A 24,473-nucleotide genomic window follows, 5' to 3' on the forward strand; every position below is an offset into this window, starting at 1 on the left:
TTTTGCACCAAAGCCGGTGCCAAGAAGCCCTTTTTACTGAGGGGGACACGAGTGTTATTTATTTATTTTTAAACCTCTGAAATAGACCCCTTGTTTGGGTGAGGAACTAAGAAGCAGGACTGGATTCACCTAACTGAAAACTTAACTAAAAGCCAGCTTTACTCAAATACAAAAGCCCAGAAAATTTGAGGCAGTCACCACAACGAAGAACCGATCCGGTACTGAACAGGGAGCCCTCAGTCACGGCCATACGGCATTTTCTATGAAAAGTAAGCAAATAGATTTTTTGGTCACAAACTCCCACGCACATTTCCAAAAAAATCCTTTCTCAGGCATAAAATTGTTTCTGAGCAGAGCCTGCACCCGCCAGGAATGTTTGTGTTTGGTTGAAATACGTGCGTGTCGGCAGGAGACGGCTTTGCTGCCGGAGAAGGAAGGGAAACCGCTCAGCCAAAACACCGTAAATCGCTTGACAACTGCCTTTTCCCCCCCAACCGTCCTGCGAAACAGCACCTCTGCACAGAAAGCACACAGATTTCAAGTGCTGCCGGGCAGGAGACGCGCCCGAGGAGGGGTTTGCTGGTGGGACCGACCGCGGGAAAGCGCCAGCACAACCTCCGTCAAGGAGGACAAGACGCTCCCGCTGCCCCGAGCCGCGTCGCTCGCGCCGGCCCGACTGCAAGGCGCTCCGTGCGCGGTGCCACCGATCTGCGAAGGAGCTGAGACGAGGCCGCTGCCATCGCCGCGGCCGGCAGCCTGATCCCCGAAAGCCTCATCTGCCAGCGCCGTAAGAAAAACTAATGTTTACATAAAATGTGTTTAGGGCTTTTTGTATTCTTTCCTTTCGCTGTGGCATTCGTGAAAAGCTGAAGTGTGCATCCGGGCCAGCTGCTTCTGAAGAACACGTTCTACTCCGCTCAAGGCTGAGCGAGCTTACAGAAACGTTTTGGGGCCTAGATGGTGAAATTCAGATTGCAGCATCAAAAATCAAATCAAGTTAGAGCCAGTACATAACTATGTATGCACAGGAAAAAAAAAAGAAAGAAAAGGTTGCTCTGTTTCACAAATTTGTGATGCTCCCAGAGAGCCTTCCTTTCGCCCTCTGAACAAAATCAAGAGCTACATCAAGCAATAAAGCGCTGGGGTGGATTTTTTGCAGGCGCCTGCGTGTGGCTCTCCTCTCAGGAACTGCTCCTGATGCTACTCGGAGGAAAGAGCAACAATTTTCCCTGCACGGAAAGAAAGCACCCGCCTGTATCCCTGCAGAGCTCACAGGAGAGTCTTCTAGAGCGCGAGCAAGCTGCAAGCCAAGGGAATCGCACACGTTGTTGACTCTGCAACTCCGGTTTTCTGGGGGGAAAGTGTGGTACACAGCAAGGCGAGACATTATCTCCCTTAAAACCCTCCAACTGGAGTCAATTCTTGGAGCAGAGTCGCAGGCTTCGGCCACACAGCAAAAATCCGGAGGCGGGGACTGTCGCCTCCATGTTGCTTGAATATCGCTGTCCGGGAGCCGAGGGGACAACCCAGCCGCTCAAGGAGAAGACGCCTCTGGCTACCGCGGTCCCCCTGCTCCGGCTGCGGGAATTCCCTGCAAAGCCGGCGTTACGCAGAGTCGGGCACGCGACTGCCGTCGCTGCCGGCTCGGGGGACGCAGCCACGGGGCATCTCCAGCAACCGACATCGCTTACGCCACGGATACAGTCAACCGGGGAAGATGCCGCAGGGAAAAAGTGTTTTCTTAATTTTGAGGATAAAAAATAACCCTGCTGAAAGCTTCCTGGTCAGGTAGACTGCGAGTGGCACAGCATTGCCAAAAGAGGTCACAAGTTCTCAACTAAAAAGGCTGAATTTAACTGGTGATGAGCTCAGTGCCAGATCCTCTACGTCGCTACAGACTGTTTCTTACTCAAACACCACAAGATCAACTTAGGCAAACGCCATTTATTTCAGGAACAAGGGCAACAAACATGTAACCATGGATAAGACCCACTTTGGGAACCTCTATAAATATATATATATATTTCTTAACGCTCACTAGGGTGCTAAGTGACCCAATTCTAGAAATTGTGCATTCTTCCAAAAGACAGGGAGATTTGTGGTTCTTCTTTTGCAGAAGAAAACTAAAAGCTGGGTGGGGAGGGGAAGAAATCTTTCCAACTCATATATTTCTCCCTAACCCAGCACAGTCAGCGAGCGCAGCATCCTGGGGCAAGAGGAGGTACCCTCGTCCTCCCCCACCTCGGCTCCATCCTCAGCAATGAGGGCTTTCACAAGCCAAGATCTAGCCCCGCTCGATTTTCATTGCTGGTTTTGCCCAAACCGAGGGAAAATGTTCATGTAAAGCAAAAAAAATGCCGCAAGGAGGCTGATCATATCAGACTATTAAACCCACCCCAGCGTAGCATGCATTACACATAATTAGCAGCAATTCCCTCTCTCAGATAATTAGAAACCTCCTGACAGTGCCAACACAGCGACCACCTTCCAGCCCGGACCAAGGCTTGCCTGGCTGCCAGAAGGACAGCTTCCCATCCCCAAAATTTTGCTATTCATCCCAAAGGATGTGGATACAAGTTGCTTCCTCTCTGCGATCACGCTGGGCTCCAAGTCCTTTCTTTGAGGATGCAAAGCTGTGGGCGATGACAGCTCAACAGACTGGCAAGTGGTGAGAGAACAGCGCTGTACTTACCATTGTTGGAGGATATTTGTCTGACAATTAGCTTTTTCCTGGAGAACAATAGTTCAATAAATGCCCAGCTTTATTTTAATTCCCCTCCTTTTTTTTTTCCTTTTTCCTCCTCCAATGAATATTTGGGCTCTGACTTTGATTTATTGTATGCAAAGCCTCCTGGCTGAACTTTCCATTTCACTGCTCCCCATTTCACTGGTAATCCCCAGGGTGAGACAGGCTCTCCAATTATAAAAGAGGTGGAAGGCAGGCAGGTTTTTCCTCTGTTAAGCCTCTTAATTAATTTGGCATCAGAATCTGGATTTCTGAAGTTGCGCTGCAGCAAACACTTACCGTACATCAGTACGGCAACGTCTAGGGCCAGCACCACAGCAACAAAATGAGGAGCTACCAGCTTCGTCCCAACTGGCTGATTTGGGGTCATGTTTGGAGATTTTACGATTATCCATGTTTGAGGTGAGGCTAACAAGAGCCACTGGTGTTTGTGCAATTTCTGTATCTGAAACAAATCTTTTTAACCCCCAGCTGATTGCGGTGTTTTCTTCTCTTTCAGAATGAAAACTCCATTGAGGCTGCTTTAAACAGGAACTGTTACTAAAAGAGACCCTTACGGCTAGATGTCTGAGCGTATCATTAAATTTCCAGTCTTGAAACTGCCCAAACCAAACAAAGCACACGTGTTAGATCAATCAGTTGGCCTACACGCCACAGGGGATCTGCGATGCTGATTTTGCTTTAAGGATTTGAAAATTCTGAAATTAATCTAGAGTGATTTTTTTCCCCCTTAAAGTAAGAATTTAAGGTTAAAAATTCCTTGATAAAAATGTTTGATAGCAGAAATTGCCCCTGGCAACCTTCCTTCCAATCTGAAGGACTGACACCAACGCCTCCCCGCGCTCCAGTGGACGAGCACAGTCAAACGGTACACATGGGCTTGCTTCACTCACAATTTGATTTTGCACAATTCTACAGAAATAGCACAGTGAAATTAGAATAGCTAATTCTGCTATTAATGGGGCTACTAAAAGCAGCAGTTTTTATCACATTACACTAAAAGATTTCCGTTCACATTTAAACATAAAAACAAGCAGGCAAGCAGGGCAGGCAAGTCTAATTGGAAGGCTTAATTATATTTTTTATGTGGATGAAACATTATGGCAAAGAAACTGCTCTAAAGAGCACGGATTCTGCTTAACAAAGTTACTGGCATGGGGCCACTAACTTGTATGAGAATTTAATCTTCAAGATAGAAAACTGTAGTGGGGCGAGGGAGTAAAATTCAAGGAACTGATGTTGTTACACATCCCAAAAGCAAAGGGTTACACTGCCCAAGAGGCATTCTGCCCTTTAAACAGAAAAGGCAAAGTCCTTGCTGCATTGAGCGGGAAGATCTCACCTTGCCTGTTTTTACAGGACACAAGCAACACAGGTACCTCATTGCATTGGGGCTGGTTTAAATTCACAACTGGCACATCTGTGCACAACCTCAGCCAAGGGGATGCATTTAAAAATCAATAGAGGCCATTTTATGGTGGCATTTAGCCTCATCTAGGAAAGTATCATCAGCAGCAACATCAATATAAAGCAAATTTAAATATATCAAGTACACGCACTGGATTTTTTTTTATTATTTTTGCATTGTTTTAACCAAATCTCTTTTTTTCCAAACACTTTAGAGTGCAAAGAGTGTAGCCGCAGCACTGCTAAAGCTTTAGACATCCCGCCTGCTCCCATCTCTATAGCCTCTGTGCTATAATATTTGCTATTTAAAAAGCAAGCCTCCGCACTCAGTGAGCAAATGCTTCCAGTAACAAAATCGTCCCTCAAAAGGGGCAATTTCACAGTGACAGCAGCTGCCTTCCCCACCACAGCGACACAGAGAAGCCTCTCTGCATGTCTTTCCTGCTGATAATTCTGCAGGTTTTCACAGAGCACTCCCCTTGAATTGCAACACAAAGCTCGTGTCCTGTAGATATTTATACAGTGATCTCCATTTTCATTAAAAGAAGAAAAAAATAGCCTCTCAACTGCAAGGAAATGCTTGAAAAGTGACCCAAGGGTATTGCAAGAGGCTCAAACACCCTGAGAGAAGGTAACTGCTTTTGAAGTTTCTCATTTAATCTCATCTTCTGGAGAGCCAGATCCCGTATCTAGTTATTTGGGACTAGCCCCACCATGGATGTAGCTGCTAGCACAGAGGTACCTTCCTAGTAGCCATCGCAGACGTGAGCCCTGGCTTGCATGGCTGATGCTCCCCTCGTTTCTGACACTAGTCAAAGTCCATTTATTCCATTCACAAGCGGTTAAGCATAGCCATTAGGAAGAAAAAGAAAAAAAGAAAAAGAAAAAAAACACACACACAAAACCCACACAAGTGGAGACGAGCCCCTTTCTGGCTAGGGGGCTGCAAAAATTTCAGAGCATCTTTGCTCAAAATACCCAAAGGTAATGTTCTTGTAAGCATACACACGACATGGAAGTCCACAAGAAAGCAGGAAATGGCTGGATAAGGCTAAATATGTCTGTCTTCAAACTGAATTGCTGATAACAGCCTCAGCAAATGTTTACTTTCAGCTCTGCAGTAACCCAGGCTTTTCCACCTCAAAACACCAGCACCTGCACCTCAGGAAGCAGCAGCCCTGGCTAAGGATGCTGCTGCGTAACACCCAGGTGCTCTCCTGTCCCTCTGCCATCATAGTCCCTGATCTGCCTTCAACCACAGACGCTACCTATAATGCTGCATCGCCTTGTCAAGGAAGAGGGCTGCGAAGGCCTGGAAAGAAATGTGTTGCACAGTTAACTAGTTTCCTGGCAGCCAAAAAGAACTGCTTCCTGCCTGGCACTCAGCACAAGCAAAAATACTGCCTTCCGCAAAGCATTGCTTGAGGCTGAGAGCTGGGACTCAAGAAGGCCTGGGAAGACCCTCTAGTTCCATCCCACTGCTGCAAAACAGCCTTTGGTTTATCTTCATCTTCCTTACAATGGAGAGCCTGCAACCATACTGTCTAACCACAATCCTTACCGTGAAAAACATCTTCCTCAATATCTAACCTAGGTATCCCCACACTCCAAATTAACACCGCAGTTTGGATGCCCTAAACGTAAGCTAATGAAATACATCCTGACAGTATCCAAGATCTCAATACTCTCTGCAGGGGAAGGAAATTAAACTGTTTTTGGATTCCAAGTCTTTACAACTTCTTCCAGTACAAGACTTGTAACATTGCAACGAAAGCTTGAAGAAGCTGTGCATTGGATGTAGGCACCTAAAAACTCCAGATTCACTCACTATGGACAGAGACTGCCACAGGAAGACAAAACTCCCTCAGATAAATGCCTCCAAAGATAAACATAAGATAAAAACATTCAGAACTCAGTTGCTGCCAATTTTTAGAGCTGGCCAGAGATACCTGTCCCCATCAACTTGAACCTGAGCTCTAAGAGCAGGAGGAGGGAAAAAAAACATCTTCCTGAGGCATTTTTTGCACAGCTGAGTGACTTGTGGGGGGAGTAACCCACACATCAACATGAAGCACATGAAGGCTTTATATATTAGATTTCAGTAGTTTCACCAACACATCAGAAGGAAATGGAATGCATGCTATGCAAATCCATCCTGAGACTGCTCCCTGGCTAATCCAGGTTTAGATTCAGATGCTTATTACCATGGCGTCTAATCAGGTAATGCATAATAGACAGTTTTATTTTAGGCTCCCAGTCCTTCGGTGTATTCTTATTAAAGAAAATATGGCACTAAATGAAAAAAAGCCAACAAATACAACATTCAAAAGTATTCAAACTCTGGCAGCAAGCAGAGAACAAAATCCACGCATAGAAAATGTATTGATACCTATCACGGAAAAAATAGGCAGATATGGAAAAATTTGGTGGCTCACCAGGGACACAGTGAAAAATGATTCCTACTTGCACCTCATCTTATATCCACAGGGAGGAGGAGGCTGCTGATCTTTATGGGTCCCTTCCCTTCCCCCTTGAGATGTAAGTGATGCACAGATCTCACCCCTCCCTGGTAGGACCCATCTATCAGCAGACAGCTCTCAGCAGCAGTTAGCACAGCTGAAGACATCCTAACTTCCATGATACTGAAGTACTGTATGGATTCGAAGCATTGGGTGCTCACTCCATGACTCTGGGTGACACATGGTAGGGCAGATGGTCTGCCATGGCCACCACCAAACACCAGATTGGACACAGAATTGCTGCTTTGGGCTTCACCGGTGGCAGAATTGGTTGTTGGATGAATGCCATCGTTGGTTGAACACCAATCTCTCACCTCCAACACATGGCCACAAGTCTGACATTACACGTCAGAGAGATCTGGGCAGGGGACACCACTCAGGACTTGACAGGTCTTCCTCTCCATCTGCCGCTCAACCACTAAGCTTTCCAGTGATGAAAGATGATGAGGTTCTCAACGCTGCTGTACAACTTCTCCCTTTAGCACTCACTGTATCCAGTAGCTTTTCTTCTCCAGCCTCTCCAATATCACAGAAAACTGGAGTGAAGGAGCCCCAGCACCCTCTATACATTTGCCCAACACTGCTCGTACCAGGATTCTCTCCTGCCTGCAGCTGCTCAGCTCACTGCTGAAGAACAGCATGGAGGCTCGCAATCAGCTCCAGCAAAGCACCAAGAAACGTAAATGCTATTATCAGCCTCTGAAGTCACTGGCGTACTGGGTCCACCAAGCTATACTAAAGAAACTGCACTTGGAAAAAAAAATGGGGCAGGAGGAAGTAACACTATGAACATCAGAATTAATAAAGGAACTTTCCAGAATTGTACTGTATGAGCCTAAGCAATATAAATGAAATTTATATTAATGCTGAAGGACAAACTTACATTTATTAGCCATCAGAGAATCCACGTACACGAACATCCCCCCACAACACACACGTATGTGTGGACTCCTGCAGTGAGGACTCTCTGGTGTCTCGTAACACGGTAAATCCAACTGGAGCACTTTCCATGGTTTAGATATCATAACATTTATGTGTATTCCCTGATGTCTAGTACAGACGGAGTTTTCATTGCATCTTTTGCTTCAATAAAAAACCTCAATAACACCCTTCTATCCTGATGCCTGTTTTCACAAAACTTGCACCAGTTTGACATATTTGAAACGAAAGAATTTGGAAGAGAGGATAAAATCAGCCAAGGGATGCAATGAATTGCTGGTGATGGAGAAGGAGGAGCAGATGGACAGACCAACTTTATAAGCTTTCTTTCAGTAAGGAACTAAACTAAAAAAAGCAGATTAACTTCAAACAATGCACTTTATTACGGCGGAATGTGAAGCAGCTGATATTCTGCCTCTCAGGCACATGCGCTCTGTGCTTCATAATCTACTGAATGAATATTCAAATGCTTTAAAATGAGAAGAAAAACAAAACCCCCCAAAACAGAGGTTGCAGCCTGCAGCATTTTCATAAGCTTAGGCATAGACCAAGCTAAATTTAGCAGCTCCCATTTAGCTCTCCGGTGGTACAGGTGGACGGGCTCTCCCTCCAGTTTTGCACATCCCCACCCTCTCCAGCTCATGGCAGGGCCTGGAGCAAGTTTGGGGTCTTTCTTCCACACTCCTGCAGTCAAAGTAACAGCAGAGAAGGACAAATGAGGTCAAGAGACCTTTTCCTTGAGCAGCCCAGCCCATGCTGCAGATGGAGGGAAGCCTTTGCAAAGCTCCCCACCCAAGGACATGGATGGAGGAACCCTTCCCCAACACTGAAAGAACCACACAAACAAGTATTTATTTGCCCATAGGACAAAATGCCCCAACAAAGTCATACTCATCTGTGTGGTTGGTATTACAGTGGGTCTCAATGCAGAGACTGCATGACGACTGATCAACTAATAGGATTTGCATGACCAGTGTATGCACATGCTAAAAAAAAAAAAAAAAAAAAAAAAAAAAAAAAAAAAAAGTTCATTTTCCCATGTTTGGAGGTGGACCATTTCTGGACCTCTTTTTGGACCAGGTTCGTTCCCCATGGATGACTCTCTAAAAGTGGGGTCCTTCATCCCATTGGAGCACGTGGGGACTCATGGACATCTTAGATACATCTATTTCCAAGAGAAAAACTCTTTCAAAGCCTCAAAAGCTATATTTTTCATAGTTTATTGTGGGGCTGTGGATAATGAGCCTGCAAAGAGCATGGTTCACTCATAATAAGCCAGGATGGCAAGCCATTTGAGATATAAAAATAACTTAATGAATACACATATTTAGAGTTCTAATTCCACAGCAGCTTTATTGATAGGGATGTCAATCACTTTTACACAGATATAAAATTGGCTGGCAAAATGCCTTAGACTATATCCAGAAACCCATCTGTAACAAATCTAAGCCACAATCTCTTTGCATATATTTGGCCAAAGAATAATGCTGCCAGCCATCTTGACTTTCAACGTACAGATGGGCCAGCCGAGCTCTCCAAGCCAGCCACACGGTCAAAGATCGATGAATTTTGATACTACCTACTATAAGCTGGCTAGCGAAAGTATCACGTGAAAGAAAACCAGTCACCATCTGGGCTGTGTGAATGCTAACGCCGACGCAGTGCAAGCCAGCATCCAGCTGGCTACAGGTGGACTTCCTTCAGAACCCCTCATCACTGAAATAGGGAGCTAAAAGCAGAGACAAAAGACCCTTCACAGCTCTGTAGTACCACAGAAAGGCAATGGGATTAAGCTAGGGCTCTTGTGTATGTTTTTTTTGATCCACCACTCAAGACACAAAGCATGTGAAGGAAACTAATTGAAAGTCATCACTGGGCTTTTAATCTCAGAGCAGACAGATTTCTAGTGCTACTTATCCTCTTCTGCCCCAGCCCAGGATCCCACAGCTTTACCTAAAGCTCACAAACATCGAGGAGGAAGATTGTCACGGGCTTCAATGTTGCTGTCATCTGGGGAAGCACATCACAAGCAACCCCAGCAGGGAGATGAGTTGTTGGCGGCTTTATTTGAGGATGGTTCCTCCAGCTCAAGATGGGGCCATCTGGAGAACTGTTTTCACTCTAAAAATTCACATCTATTTCACAAGACGCAATGAACACTGGAGACTTCTTTTTATCTCAGTGGAACTTCTGGGGTCTGGCCATTTCGGAAATCAAGCAAAACTAGGATTATTCCACATCAGATAAAGACTATGGGTAAATGCATCTTATTCATGGAAGCCACAGCATTTTGGGAAAGACCCAGACAGAAGAGAAAAGGCTACTCTGGAGTATTACTTTGAATCACTCTGGAGCAAACCCAGCATTAATTTTCAACACCTAGGCAGCAAACAATTTGAATTTCATGAGCCTATTCAGAGAGAGGTTTGCACACACATATTGGCAGCATTATTTGATAGATTTTTGCCTCTGCTTCATGCATAATTTACAAGAAAACAGCTCCCAACAAACACGATTGCATTCCAGCTAGATTAGTGGATTTAACTGATCCTGCCTTGGGGACAAGGTGACCTCTCAAGATCCCTTCCGGTCATATTTTAATATGATTTTTACACTGGAAACTATTTATGGCCTAGCATTTGCATGGATTCATACTTGGAAATAAATGCATCTAAAGGAATAATTGACGGGAAGAGAAAACAGAAAGGCAACAGTAGTTTTCCCCTCTCTCAAACAAAAAGCGTACAAAAATGACCAGAAGCAGAAGCACAATACCCTCAGCTCAAATGTATTCCAAACACGTTTCTTTTCCAGGTTTTCCATTTGCTTTCTGAGAGCTGCGCAGAAAGAAGGTTTTTTTGCAGGAAACGCAGCAGAGCACAAGCGGTGTGCAAAGAGAAAGCGCCTCTGCTTTCTCAACGGGGTATCTCTGAACATGAGAGTTTGATTGCTACATGGACGCTCACGAAGAGAGATTCAACAAATCCACATGGCCAACAACTCCTCACCTTTAGGGTAGGCTTTCGAGGTTATTCAAAGCATCTTAGGAGAGTGCACCTCCGTGTATGATCTCATTCAGCACGTTTACAAAAAGTACAGAAAAAAAAACATACATTTTCTACATTTCAGCCAGACAAGCTGAAGTTCTTTCTGAACATCAGTGGACACGGACATCTAGAGTTACTAGGCAGCCAAAACTCTGACAGGCCCCATGCCACCTCGCTCTGTATCTGCCCAGCGCAGCTTGCCGCACAGTGGGCAGCTTTGCACGGATAACCAGCGCTCCCACGTGCTGCAGAGCTGCAGGAATCAAGTGTTTGGGGACCATGTGGCTGTCGCAAGGCTGGTCCCTGCCTCCCGTCTCCCTGCTGCTGACACTAAAACTTCTACCCATGCCAACTGCCTAATCAGAAACGGCAAGCCCATAAACCAGAGGCTCAGAAGTCCTTCAAAGTCCGAAGCTGATTTCCACCTCTTTCAACTTGCTTCTGGACACAATCAAAACCAAAGCCAGGCTCCTTTCCGAAGGAGCCTTTCTATCAACTTTATGTGGGCTTTGGATTAGACCTTTTGTAGAAGAGAAAAAAGCCTTGCTCAAGGATGATAAAGTCTAGACGCTACAATATATTTTCCATCTGATGCAGCAAAACCTAAAAAGCCCTCCCTTGATCTCTAACTGCCATGATCAAAGCCATTATCCCATTCAGAGCCCTTCTGAAACTTTAGCTTCCAAATGTGCAAGTTATTTTTAAAATCTAAACCAGGCCAAGCCTCTTGTTCTTTGGAGTTTTATGAGGAAAACTGGGTGTGCTCCCAAACCTCCTCTCCGCATCTGGAACTGGCCGGCCAAGGCGTTGGAGGGCGCGAGCAGGGCAGGCAGCCCCGGCCTTGGGCCTCGGCTTGAGCTGCTGCCCGCGTGCCAAGCAGCAGCCGGCAGCGTGTCTGCCCGCGCACGCGCGACAGGTCGTGCGGCGGGATATTCCCCAACTTCATTTTTGAATCTCCATAAGAAGGTTTTGGGAGAGCAAACGTCCTTTTGCCTCGTTTTACTGGAGGAAAGAACTCGCCCCTTGGGCTTCTCAACTATTTCAGCTCCCCAGCTGTATTTTTGCAAGCTGATTTTTTCAGGCTTGCCCCCTTTACATGAATTATAAAGTAGCAGAAAAAAATCAACAGCACTAGACTTATGCATCTGCGTATGTCTTTGGCATCCTCTGTCATAGGGGTGTATTATTCTGGTGTCAAAGAAGAGGAAACAGTCTGAAAAGCCTTCATTTTCTAGCTGAATTAAATAAAGCCAAGTGTTATGAGTTTCCTTTATCAGGTAGCAGGAAGCACAAGTGCAGAAGGAACATTCATTTATACACTAAGGGACAACTGAGGAAATAAGACATTGCTGGAAAAAATTATCTTCTAGTTTCTTGGAGAAGCATTTCAGATAATCGAAAGAAAAGAGAAAATGTACAGCCCTGGAGACTACGAGAATGCAAGGAGTGAGGTTTTCTTTGCTTTAGACTTCTTGGCAAAGCATCCACATCTCGCCATCCCCCCACCCTTGCCAAAGAGCCCAACTGCTGTAGCCCTTGCACGGGGTTACGACTCATCGAGGTGGAGGACCCATGGTCCAGGCGGGCGCTCCCCAGCATGGCCCCTGCAAGGCCTGGTAAAGCCAAAGGAGCATCACCAGTCTCCGATGAGGCTGCTCAAAGAGAGGCAATGAAAGTCCAAGCAGCTTGTCTGAGCCCCGACGCTCGGCTGGGACTCTGCACCTGAGCGGCTGCAGGGAATCTGATCTCCCCAGGGCTGCGTGTCAGGACAACCGGGCTACAGCACAGCTGGGCTGCTGCAAAGGCAAGCAAGCCAACATCAGCCCAGGCGGTCCCCAAACTTTCCAGCAGGTAGCAGACACCACTCACGAAAGGACCTGAGTCCAGTCCTGACAGGCGAGCTTTGCAGCAAGCCAAGAACGAAGTCAAGATGAGGCGGTTCTGGAGCGACAAGGAGCTGGTGGAACACCGGGAGGGAGGTATGACAGCACACCGGAGCCAAGCTGCATCCCTTGCACCCCGAGGTGGACTTCCAACAGGGAGATGTGTCTTAAAGCAGAGGTGTTGATGGGACAAGAGGCGATCCCAGCCCCGAAGAGGAGAGCAGAGCAACGCAGAGCATTGCAACCCATCCGCATGCTCCAGTTATTTAAAAAGCCAAAATTAACTCCCTACTGAATGCCTTTAAAAGGCCAGTCCAAAAGCCATGTTAAAGTGATGACAGTGCACAAATAAGCCACATTGTCTCTTTTTGGTCACAGCACCCACTTCTACAGCTCTGCCCATCCCCATTCCCATCTCAAGCTTCCATATTTTTACCCTTTCACAGTTGCCAGCAGCAGCTCCTCCTCCTCTCCCTCTTCCCTTGGCCCAGCCTCTTCCTAAATTTCATCAGTGATAGCAGCAGATCTGCAAAACGCTTGCAGAGGCCGGCAGCACGTGCCAAGAGGAGATGCGCAGCCCCCGCCGGCTCCCTTTGCTGTCGCTCCCCGTTGGGCTATGGAGGCTTTGCTGAACGTCGGAGTGGTGAGAGCCTCAGGCGTTTCACACGTGAAGCGCTTTGGGAGATGTTAGCTGCAAGAGGGGCTCTCCGCAAAAGTCCCCAGCTTCCAAGCTCGGTAAATGTCACGGAAAAATTCGAGTCGGCAGCCTTCCTTAAGAACAATTCCCGTCAAATCGGACCTTTCCCACCAGGGCCTCACGCACGCCCAAGCCAAAATGATGCGGTGCAACCAGCAGCTCGACGCAGCTCAGGAGACCCCTCGGGCCAGGGGAGATGGGGGATGTGCTGTGCCCCTCTGAATCTCGGTGGTCTGCTCGGCGGAGCAACCCGCCCGCTCGCGGCGCGAGGAGCCCTACCTGCGCTCGGGAGCAGCTTTCGGCGGGCAGGCGCGAGGTCGGGAGGCACGCCAGCCCGCGGCCCCGCGCCGGCAGCTGCTATCACGGCAAACACGCTCCAAATGCAAGTCTGTCTCCTCGCGGGGCGAGAGAGGCAGGCAGAAAGAAATCTAAGAAATCTAATCGCCGCGAGAGACTTCCCGGCTGGGTATCAGGAGAGCAGAAAATCCTCCAGCATGAGGGTGACTCCTCTCGCGGCAACGCCGGGAAACGAGGCCGCGACCGCCTCCGCGCCACGCGGAGAACAACGAGCGAGGCGCCTTTGCAGGGACGATTTCGCTTTGCAAACACACCGGGAAACCAGAAAAAAAAAAAAAAAAACGTTTCCTACAGCGCCGGCTCCAGCCCTGCGACAGCGCCGAGCTGCGGGCGGCTGCCCCGCCGCCACGGCTCCGCTTCGCTTCGCCCAATTAACGTGGCCGGGGGACGGTCCCCGGCTTTGATCTCGGCCCCCGCGCGAGCAAGCGCTGCTCCGTGTCCTGCAGCAAGGACGCCGCGCGGCCCCACGGAGCGGCCCCACGGAGCGGCCCCACCTCGCCCTCGCACTGCCCCTTTCCCCCTAATGAGCTTTGCACCCCGGGAAGGCTGAGAGCAACTATGCGCCTGTAATCCTTGACGAGAGCTAATTAAAACGCGCGGTTGCTGCCCCCAAGATAGAAGCACGTGAGAGAAAATTTACAGCACGCATTGCCCGGGAGAGGGGGCGGTCGTCACGGCTTCTCCGGGACGCGAGAGCCGGCAGAGGCACATCCATCATCCGCACCGGCGAGCACTTTGAACTCGCGGCCCCCAAGTTTACCCACAGGATATCTGACCCTATAAATTAGACACGGCGAGGGCAGCTCAGCAGCACCTATCCGGCTCAGCAGGACACCCACAAGCAAGTCAGGCGGCCCCGCGCGGGGCGCTCCGCCGTGCCTCCCTCCCTGCCACGGCAGCCAGCACCCGGCCGCGCTCCGGAGCACGGGAATAACCGCTGCGGGAAAAAAGTCACTTCAGCTGCTCCTTTAGACACCGCGCGTGGATCAAGGGCGGGTTCGGCACCGCACCTGTCCCCCGGCGAGGTTTTCCAGTCATCATCTTCCTGTTTTGCAGTGTTATTTTTCCACCTTTCTTGTCCCCGTGTCAGGGATTAATACAGAGCGGGAGTTTATACATCACCTTCCCCCTTCCGGAACCGAAGGTGCAAATAAAAGCTAAAAAACAACACAGTTCCCAAACCTACAGTAATGCCCTTCCAGGCAGAAGTGTGATTTTTGTTAGGAGGAAAGGGATATCACAGAGCGACAGGGTCAACACTCGAAAATGCACAAGCTCAAGCGAAAGCTCTTTGTTTCTGTGTAAAGGCACTTTTTCCTGAAACGCCGCTGAGCAACCCAGATCTGGCCAGTTCATTGGGGTATACGCGAAAGCTTGGCTGCAAGCAACCTCATTATACCGGCTGGGTCATTAAGTGCCAATCAAAACATATAGTCCTCTGATCATCCCATGACGGGCTGGAAACCAAACAGGGCTTTCATTTAAACCAGTGGCAATCGGAAATAATCCTTCCAAAACCCCTCAAGCAGAATCCACACCCCCAACTTGTTTTTTTTTTCCCCCTTTTCTTTTTTGTACTCACATAAGCAGCATGCCAGAAAGCTCGGAGGAAATCAGATGCCTAATGATTAAGCGACGTTTAGGCAGCACTCTGAAAGATAAATACGCCTTTGGAAACTCTGCAACAAAAACAGAAGGTATAAACAGACAGTAACTAATTATTCTGATTAAACCTTGGAAGACCTGAAATACCCGACCAGGCCAGACTGCGGGAGAACAAAGCCGGTGTGTGCCTGCGCTGTTCGCAAAATAAGTCACACCCTTCCCAAAAGAATTCACAAAAATAAACCTAAGGGCTTCTGTGGCGCTTTTGTTTGCGCGCGGGTTTGAGGTCTGCGCCCATAGGAAACCTCCGCCGTTCCCCCGAGGGATCCCATCCCCATTAGCTAAAATTAGGCTTGCACGAAGGTATCCTAGGAGCGGGGTGAACAGGGGTTTCTCCAGCGCGCGCGCACCCGGCGAGACTCCCCAGACTCGCCCGGGGAGTGACAGGCCGGCGTCCTCCTCCCACCTGCAAAGGGCCAGCTACAGACGCGTTTGGGGGTTGGAAGAAGTTAAGAAAATTAAGTAAATAAGGCAAGCTCCCACAGGCAAGGGAGGGATGGAGGCTCTGCTCCCGGCTCGGAGCAGAGGAGCCCCCCGGCAGCGCTCCTGCCATCACAGGCACAGCGTAAAGCATCTGATTTAATGGGGTCTATGACTGCTCCGCCACACCAGATCGCGCACGGACGAAGACATGGGGATGCGCTCAGTCGACATTACCCTGCTCTCCTTGCCTGGGAGGAAAATCATCGTTTTCCTTCTCTCTTTCTCTCTGCCCTCCCCCCACCCTATTAAATACCAGCAGAGCTCGGGGGAATATTTAATCTCAAACCTCAGTAATCAATCAGTTCAACCTCGCGCATGAGAAAGTCACAGCAATAAGTACCAAATCCCATTTCTACCCAGCAATACCACGTTTTAATTACACATATAAAATTTCCCTTTTAACATAAATCCTGAACAGATCCAGCCAGCCCCTGGCTGGTGGGTGGAGAAGGACACGGTGCCAGAGGAAGAGCATGGCGATCGGAGGAGGAAAGGGAGGAGAAATCATTGGGGCAATTATTTAAGACTACCACTTTATATAGCTGCTCCTACTTCTTTTTAGCACGACGATGCTTTGACCTTGCCTTCAGTTCTAACATGCCAACCCAGATGATGGGCAGCAGCGTGGTGAGCAGCAGCCCTGCACCCAGCCAGACAGCAGAAGCTGCATCTTTTTTATTACTACATGTCAACACGTGTGCTGGAATACGGGGATGGAGAACACAAGGTGGACATGTACATTAAAAGGTTTGGGCCAGGTTGTGATTCAAATAATAGCAACCAGGTTCCTCCAACAGCGCCGAGAGACTTATTCTGAAGCCTCTTCACATCAGAGGGAGCCTTTCTAAATAGGTTTCAACAGGTTTTGGATCACTCTCTGACAATCCTTTTCTTTTGACGTGGTCCATGCAGGGCTGGACCACCAGGACCACCACAGTGCTGCCAGTCCAACAGGTAGGTGACTGCCAGCAGCATCCCTCCTCTGCCAAGCTGCCCCATGCTCCAAATGCAATTGCTCACAAACAGCTATGTTAAAAATATACATATGTATTCTTTTATATACACACACAGACTTTTCCAATATACAGGAACAAAAGAAAGGACATCATGCTGAAACATCGTGTGCAACTCAATGGTTCTCTGCAGCGACAAAGGAAATCAGAACCAGAGACCACGTGTGCACACGCTCTTCAAGGCGTATTTTGGTGCTGGGAACATTTTTGGATTCCCTAGTGCAAGCTCTGATCTCAAAGAGCTGCGAAATGATCTTGAAGCCTCTCTAAATGAGAAGCAGAGGGTTCCCTTGGTGCACAGACTGGGCAGGCACAGCAAAGTGGAAAGTAAGGCTAGATGTGCCCTCAGGGATCCCTGAATCCAGTCCATGTTAGATCCATTCAGAGGTCCCCAGGACATCCTAGGTCTTTGCAGGGAGTCCATCCATGACCGCTACTCCAGCCCTGCTAGATCACCTCTAAGGTGCTCCAACAGACAAAGCAACGGGAACAGGTTCAGGATCAGGGATCTTGGTGGTGTCTTTGACTTTATGTGCAACAGAGCTGTGTTTTTGAACCCTCTTTTTTTCAGGCAGATCCTGTGGTAGGCTTCTTAAATAAACACGTATATATCACTTTCAAAAGGTATATACTCTTTGGCTTGCAAAAGCAGTTTTCGGAAGGGGATGTGGTGCAGTCCAACAGGAATTTTTCAATTCCTCTTGACAGGAAATGCCACACTGAAATATGAAAGGGAAATTTACCTGTAACTGAGATTTCCTAGCAGTGGTATCCTTCAAAAGGCAAACTTTCCCTCCCCCTCTTTATTTTTGGCTTCAGTTTCCCCAAGACTTGTAACATCAGGAATTGCTTGGCACATGTACAAATTCCTCAAGCTCCACACACATACCTAGAGAAACTATTTCACTTACACCCTCCCTAATCTCTTTAGCCCATGTTGGGAGATACAAATGCAAGAGAGGCTGAGAAATATCAGATCTCCACAGCATGTTCTCAGAAACTCCAGTCATTTCTCCTTTCTCCCTCTGCAAAGCAGGACTCCGCAGAGCAATCCAGGACAAAGAAATATTTGGTGCAGTATCTAGAGCAAATTAAACCTCCAAGGCATAATACAAGGACGGATTTATCGATTCATGGAAAACGTTCTTATACATTACTTCAGTCAGACAAACAGGATAAGACAAAATGAGGGCTATCCCATTGACCCAGCAGTAAGTGGCTACAGTGCCGTGGGAGTTTCAGTCTAGATTTCAGTCCCATACTCCAGGAGAAAGTATTCTTGCTGAGCAGACATCTTGAATGGGACTTCATGGAGTTGGGGGAGGAGGATGCAGAGACCATCCTCTTTAAACCTCCATACCCCACATTTGGCAAACATAATGGATGCCTCTGCAGGCACCAGGAATGGCACTAACAAGCTTAACAGCTGCACAGACTCTTTGTACACCTTCTTTCTGGCTCATGTAGGACTGCTGCTGCCTGGATGGGTGAGAGGCAGAGTCCGTACGGGGAGCTTGCACCAGACCATGGAAAGGGAGAGCATTTCAACTTGGAGGAGGAATGGTCTTCAGTCAAAAGCCCTTAGCTTCTCATTCACAATCCTGAATGGCTGCTGAAGCTACCAGTTCCCAGGAAGGTAGCAACAGCAGGCTGGGAACGAATGCTGGCAGAGCCCATCCAGCTGGATTACATCTGAGTGCACTAAGTGCAAGAAGCTCCATGGTCTTCCCCAGCAACCAGGTTCATCTTCACAGAAGAGCTCCTATTTAAGGGCAAGACAGACAGAGCAGGATGGCCATGTGCAAGTGCCTACATCTCCATCAGCGCAATACTCTCCAAACAAGCTGCCTACTCAGCTGCAAAAACCAGATGAAAAATCAGTTCAATTTCCTGGGCTCTGCCCAGGAAAAGAGAACTTCAAATACAGCATCAACCTCTGCAACAACACCCAGGGAACGCGACCCATGGCTGCCAAAACGACGGACCTTGCAGCCGCCACCTCCCCATGATGGGATCCAACACTGCTGCCAGGTTTCAACCTTTCCAAAAAAGGTGCAAAAACAGATAACAGCGCCCAGGCGGTTTGCCACATATCCTCAGATGTCTCAACTCCTCCAAAGCCAAATGAACCAGCAGCACCAGTGCTTGATAAAAAGCCAGCGCAAGCCCTACTGCAGCTGTGTTTGCCTCTCAAATACCTCACAGGGAAAGCAGAAAATGAAAATAGCCCAGCCCCAGCCCAGACAACAAGCAGACAACTGCACAGGCCAGGTGATGTTCATACTGGAGATCTGTCCTGGCTGTTAATGCCATCACATGCTGTCTCCTTGCTATGGCAGCATAAAGCTGCTCCACCAGATCGCAGGCCTCACCTCCACCACCTCCAAATAAAGTGAGAGGTAAATGAGAACTCACCACCTCCACCCTGAGGGCTCAGTTTTGAGGTGCAGACGAAGGTAATAATCACTGCAGGCCAGTGTTGAGGCTGGGAGCTGAGACGCCATCTCCTGCTTAGTCACCTAACTCAACCCCAACAAGGATGCCCCAGCTCGGAAGCTCTGTTCTACTGATACCACCGTGGGTGGGAGAAACTCTGTTGGTGAGCTATGGTGCCACCATGGGGAAAACCATGAGCTGGGAGCAGGCTGGGAGCAGGTTCGGGTGTTTCCTTATCACAGTCGCACACAAGCAGGTCCCTGGCTTCCCAACCAAGAGGGACTTAGATGACGATGGGGCAGGAGCTGCAGATACCTAAACACAAGCAGCCTCCCCAGGGGATGCTAAAGCAAACTAACTCACCCAGGCTGCTCTCGGCCCCCAGTCCCATAGGTGGGATCGTTTCTCAACAGCAGTCAGTACCACTTTTTAAAGCTCACTAGAGGTTATATTTTTATCTACCATTGCAAGTTAGAACTGCAGCATTCACTGCCTTTTTCCAGCTGCACCTAGGGCTCACCTTATGCCTTCTGCCACCAGACCCACTCCCCAGTTATTTATTTTGGTGGCACAAAGTCAGCACAGGTGCACAGCACGCAGGGGCAGGATGGCCAAGCTGAGCACTGTGCCCAGCCGCGCTCCCTCGCTCATTGAGCATCAAACGCAGAGAGAAGAGAGGGTGGATGAATGAGCCAGGCACAGAACAAGATATCTGGAAACTAAGAGCCCACCCCACTACACCACCAGTTACTATGCACCTTGCAACTTCCAATCAGTACAGGCTAAGCTCCCTAAATGGCCTCTGAAGCCTAGCATGTGTGTTAAGTGCTGTAGCTCAACTGCTCCTGGTGTTTTCTCACAAATGGGAAGAGAGAAGGGCTTACACTGTGCTTACCACAACAGGGTCCTACTTGACAGCTAGGACCTATAGATGATAACACAGCTCTGAGACCACAAATCTTGGTCCAAACATACAGCCTCTCTCTAGATTTCAAGCATGCAGTGCAGTCAGCAGTGGTACATGGCGACATCTCAGCAGCAGTGGCCGCCTTTGCGCATCACCTTGCCTCCTACTTCCAAGCCGGTCAAGCTCACGGGGCGCTTAGGCAAAGGCCAGCAGCAACCTACCCCATAGGTTTCACTTTGCTCCTACCTCTGCCACACACTGTGCTCTCATGATGCTAAAGGCCACAAGAGGCCAAGAAACCATCTCCATTGACCTCCTGGGTGTCATAGCCCATTAATCTTATCCACTTCTCTCAGTGCTGAGCTTAATGTGCTTTCATCAAGCTCAAGCTTCCTTCCAGGGCAGCTGGCAGCCTCGACCCAGGATGTCAAGACAAGGATGAGGTCGTTTTCTTCGAGTGTTTGTTCTAGTGATTAAATGCAGCTCATAGAATAAATACATATATATATCCATGCCTTGTTCCAGAACGAACTCATCTGGCTCCAGCTTCCAGACGTGGATTGTTTGCTAGACTGAGGAGCCGTTGGACACCCACTATTTCCTTCCTGATAAAGGGATATACACTTACATTTTTTAGCTTGTGATGAAAAGGCAAGATAATTGCTCCTATGCCCTAAGCATAAAGCATTTTCCCCACCTTTTATCCATTCGTAGCCTTTAAAATGCAGACACCAAGAGTATATACTGCCTTTTAATCCTGGGATCAGTTCGGGCCCCATTCTGTGATAGCCGTGGCAGTGCTGCATTGCACAGGCCTGGCCTCACTGTGCACGTCCCGAGCTGCTGCTTCCCAGGACAGGGTCTCCTTTCCTGTACGTACAGCCACACTGAAGCGCCTTTTGTAGGAACGGGTCCCGCTTACCAAGACACAAATTGCTTTCTGCAGCTGCTTTCTGCAGATCCAGTCCACCTTCTGGAATCATTTACCAACCCCCCAATTTTCAGATCATCTACTAGTTTTTAAATCAGTACCAATTTTAGATCTACTTTTAAAATTATCAGTGAAGACACAGAATAACTTTGGATCTCATCCTGCAAGATCATACCTGCAGGGGTCTTCGAGGAATGCCTCTACTACATAAGAAATCCCCAGTTGGTAATATTAAAACTACAATTATCGGTGTAGATTAATAAAGGGCACTGCATCTCTGGAAGCAATCTGAAGCAGGGACTCCCAGAAGTGATTAGTTCAAATTAACAGGGCACGCACGCACACACAGCTGTGTTTGCAGTCACCATTGCTCTCTGTTATTGAAGCCATGCTATTTTGCCTTGCCTGCTCCCCAGAACACACCCAATCCCCCTGGCACAGATTAGTATCTTGATAAACAAACATGTCTTGTCATATCTATTCACTTAACTCGTGATCAAGGGGTTGCTATTCCCACATGCATTCACTTCAGAGAAAAAAAAATGTTAATGAATTTCAAGTCGTTGGTAAGAGGATCCAATATTTCCTTCCTGGGGACGAAACCACCTGGACCAGTCCCGGGATGTTTGCACTGCGCCGCAGCAGCACAGACATGCCAAACCACCCTCGACATTGCTAACTCAGCACAGCCACGGCGAGACGGCTCCCCAGCAGCGGGGCGGCTGACGACACGAGTGAGAAATGCATGCAGTCCAACAGACGGTGGCCTCCTAAGGAGGTATCACACATGCCTCCTTCACCTTTTCTGCACCTGCCTACACCCTGCTTCCTGCTACGGAGCTCACCAGCAACAGCCAGGGCATATTCCTGCCCTGGATGGGCACATTTCTGTGGTTAGAGCCCCGCAGGCTGGTTTGTACTGGCGATAATTGCTATAGGGACTAGGCTAGGGAGAAGCCAGCTCAGGAAATTTGGGGAAGTTTAACTTAGACCCAACCTCTGAAGCAACACAAATAGCTCAGGTGGAAGACGCACCTGGGGACGCAAGACAAGATGGATGTATTTTTATTTTTGTTCAAACTAAGATGCCTAGAACCGGGTCCTGAGTCCTCCTTTGAAAGCTTGGGATGAAAGCAAAGACACTGATTGCTACATGGCACCTACGTGCCAGACAGCTCAATTTTCAAATCAAGATGCTCAATATCTAAACAACTCATCCTTTTAGAGGCAAACGAACCTTATTAGAACCACAAGGAGGATCAATCAAGTGGACTCAAGGGCAACAGCTGTGATGTTGTTCCCTTCCTGTCTCCTAGCACAGGGCACAGACACCAGGCTGTTCCCACCCAGAGCCCGGGCTCTGGAGGTCCCTTATGCCTCCTGAGCTAGAAACCATTGCCCTGGACAGATCACCGTCCATCACCATGGTATCTGGGAGTGGTGGGGAGAAGATGGCTCCTTTAAAAGGAGAGAATTCAAAAGCAATTTGATATTTATCATCACAGTAGCCCAAGACGTTTGAAACATGGAACTGCAGAACGTAGGTTGCACACAGCACAGAGGAGCATCTGAAACGAATCTAGTCTCACAAATCAGTGCGTCTGATTTAAATGGAGGACTCTGGTCACAGCTCATAGCTTTTGAAGGCACAATAAATAACATTGCAAAGTCCGCAGCTAAGAGCTGGAAAGAATGCAAACGCAGTAAACTCTTTATCGGCTTATGCAACAGGAAGAGAGAACTCATGCGTGTTTTATGCAGGTTCTTACATTCTTGACTGTCCGGTCCAAGTGCTTTCTAATTGTGCTGTCTCAGAAATCACTCTAATCATAAATATTCCTGAGACAAGGGACAACAGCTTATGGGGCCACGCCTGGCCCTGACAGCAGTGCATTCATATGATGGGAAGACAAGACTGAAAAAAAAGCAGTGAAACGAATTAAAGACAGAAAGAAAAGCAGACATCAAGGGAGATAAACGTTGAATTCCTGGCTTGCTCACAGACGGCCCTCCATCAGCTACAAGGGACAATCACTCTCTGTTGCATTTCTAAAATTAGCTCTGTGCTCTTGACATTTCTGGGCAGGTACCCAGCTAAGGCACATAAGCCTATATATGTTTCTAAACACCATGCACTTCACTTTAGCTGCTACTCGTGCATGGTCAAAGCAATACAGAACAGCCTCAAATATAGCTTTAAATCTTAAGTTCACAAGAAGATCGAACCACAAAGGTGTCATTTAGGAATAGGCAATCTTCAAACCCTGCACATCATCTAACATGCCAAAGATGAGAGGCAGAGAAAAGGGCTAGAGCCAGCCCTGGCAAACGCTGCTCTCAAGCAAGGATGAAGGGGTTGAGGACACTCCTCCGTGTGGTTTTGATCCTTTCAGGGGTACATTTTTCTGACTGTGCTTGTTTACATATCACAGTATTCAGAGCAGCCCAACCAAAGGGCACGGAGATGAGACCTCACAGCACCCTTCGGGGCTGAAGTTAGGCGGCGTGGTCAAGTGCTGCTTCTGAGACACATGTAAAGCACAAATCATGGTGCTGTTGGAAAGCAGTTTCCCTAACTAACAAACTCAGTTACAAAAGAAGACAGTGAGTTGATCTTTCAAGGGTAAAGATTGCCAACTTTTATCTAGAAAATTGCCTCCTCCCTCATATGTAAGCCAAATCAAGTTTAATATCATACCATCCACCCAGGTTGCTGGATTTTTTTTAAAAGAGAAAGGAAACTCCTTCACCTAGACGGTTCAATCAGCCTAACTCTTCCCCTCCAATAGGTTTTTCAAAACCAATTGATCATGTCCCAGAAGGCAAACACCCCCTTCCCCAGGATGCTACTACTTCCAGCTGCCACTGAATCTATCAGGGCTCCTCCTGACAAGGGTTCAACTGGAAGAGAGGGAAGAGCAAGGCTTGGCCAGCGAGCTAGCACACCACACAACACAGAAGAAAACACACCCGCAGATAAGGGAGTTAATTCCAGTTGCTCAAGGATAAGCACAGTCATATATTACAGATAAGCAAACAGTGAAGAGCAATTACGAAGCTCAGCACTTGCATACAGCGAATACTGTTGCAAGTCACTTAAAACACTATCACTGACTACTTAACTCAGAAGTTGCTTACATCAGAGACCCTTAAGCTGTATTTCTTTAAAGTAGTCCTGAGGAACTGCATTCTTGGCTATTTTGAGGCCTATAATAAAGAAAGCTGAAAAGAAAAAGCAACTCTTCAGTTTGAAGCTGGCACCCGTGCATCAAGGAGAAGATGAAGTAGCACTTTTGACCTGTTGCCATGACTTTCTGGTCTTTCTCGAATTCTCGCAGTGCCAATCCCAGAAGAAGAAGCTCCACTACTACTGTACAAGTCAAACTTTGGGATATAAAGCAATCACACTCATCCCACCAGCTACCAGAGCACATCAGCAAAGA

The 24,473-nt window shown here is 47.9% G+C and overlaps 1 protein-coding gene across 3 annotated transcripts in view; it reads right to left on the minus strand.

Annotated features, from left to right (window-relative positions):
- Positions 1-24,473, minus strand: part of DAAM1 (dishevelled associated activator of morphogenesis 1) — a 117,475-nt gene that overhangs the window by 78,974 nt on the left and 14,028 nt on the right. For 2 of the 3 annotated variants that reach the window (XM_062577404.1, XM_062577406.1), the window contains exon 1: positions 15,178-15,269. The exons of the other annotated variant lie outside the window; for it this stretch is intronic. The gene's annotated coding sequence lies outside the window, so the exon portion shown is untranslated. Of the gene's footprint in view, positions 1-15,177; positions 15,270-24,473 lie in introns of those variants that run through there. 3 annotated transcript variants of the gene reach the window in all.

The sequence above is a fragment of the Rhea pennata genome, chromosome 5 (assembly GCF_028389875.1).
Source record: "Rhea pennata isolate bPtePen1 chromosome 5, bPtePen1.pri, whole genome shotgun sequence".
NCBI lineage: Eukaryota > Metazoa > Chordata > Aves > Rheiformes > Rheidae > Rhea > Rhea pennata.